We start from the raw sequence: 832 nt of genomic DNA on the forward strand, positions 1-832 counted from the left end.
GCCTCCAGGCTCTGAGCTAGCTGTCAGCACAGAGCCCGACGGGGGGGTCGAACCCACGAACTGTGAGATCATGACCTGAGCCGAAGTTGGACGCCCAACCTACTGAGCCACCCAGGCGCCCCCAGAAGAGAGATTTTTAAACTGTGAAGCTTCTGGGCCCTAATGGTGTGAGTTCTGGGAGGGGCTGTGAGGGCCTCTTGGCCCTCCGGCTGTCACTGATGCACCCCCTCCCCAAGCCCTCCCCAGAGACTATTGTAATTACTCACTGAGCAAGTGACAACAAAAGGAGGTTTATTTAAGAAAAAGAAAAGTGAGCGAAACAAAAAGAAATTCACGAGTTTCCTGGATACAACTCTTTTCTTTGCTCAATCTGTTTTTTGCTGGCAGTAAGCTGTCTCTTTTCTTTGCCGACAGAGATTTTAATGGTCTTTAAAAAAAGTACTAGGTTTCCCTTCCCCACTCATTAGTGTGCATTCCCCAGGCCTCTCTGCTGAAGTTCACCGAAAGATTTAGGACACAGGACCACAGAAGATCCTATTCCCAGAACCGTGGGCTGTTTCTTGCCTTCGTGCATTTTTGGTCGGCTTGCTCTGGAGAAGCAAATGCAGTCTCAAGCCCTCCTTGCTCCGGGGGAGCCCAGAGGCTCTGCAGCCAGGCGGGGTGTGGACCTTCAGCAGCTGTGCCAGTCTGGACCAGCTACCTTCTGTGAGCTCCAGTCTTCTCATCTGGAAGAATCTGAGAGCAGTTCCCCACCCTGCCATCTCGGAGCACCTGCTTCTACCGGGACAGCTCCTTCTGGGCAGAGTGAGGGGAGGGTGGGGGGTGGGAGGGG

The 832-nt window shown here is 53.5% G+C and overlaps 1 long non-coding RNA gene across 1 annotated transcript in view; it reads left to right on the top strand.

Annotated features, from left to right (window-relative positions):
• The first annotated feature begins 536 nt into the window (after nt 1–536).
• The window catches only part of LOC144241542 (uncharacterized), a 3371-nt gene continuing 3075 nt past the window's right edge, over nt 537–832 (top strand). The window contains exon 1 of the long non-coding RNA XR_013338108.1: nt 537–705. This is a non-coding gene — a long non-coding RNA (uncharacterized LOC144241542). The remainder of the gene's footprint in view (nt 706–832) is intronic.

Source organism: Crocuta crocuta, unplaced genomic scaffold (assembly GCF_008692635.1).
Source record: "Crocuta crocuta isolate KB4526 unplaced genomic scaffold, BGI_CrCroc_1.0 scaffold25, whole genome shotgun sequence".
In the NCBI taxonomy this organism is placed as follows: Eukaryota; Metazoa; Chordata; class Mammalia; order Carnivora; family Hyaenidae; genus Crocuta; species Crocuta crocuta.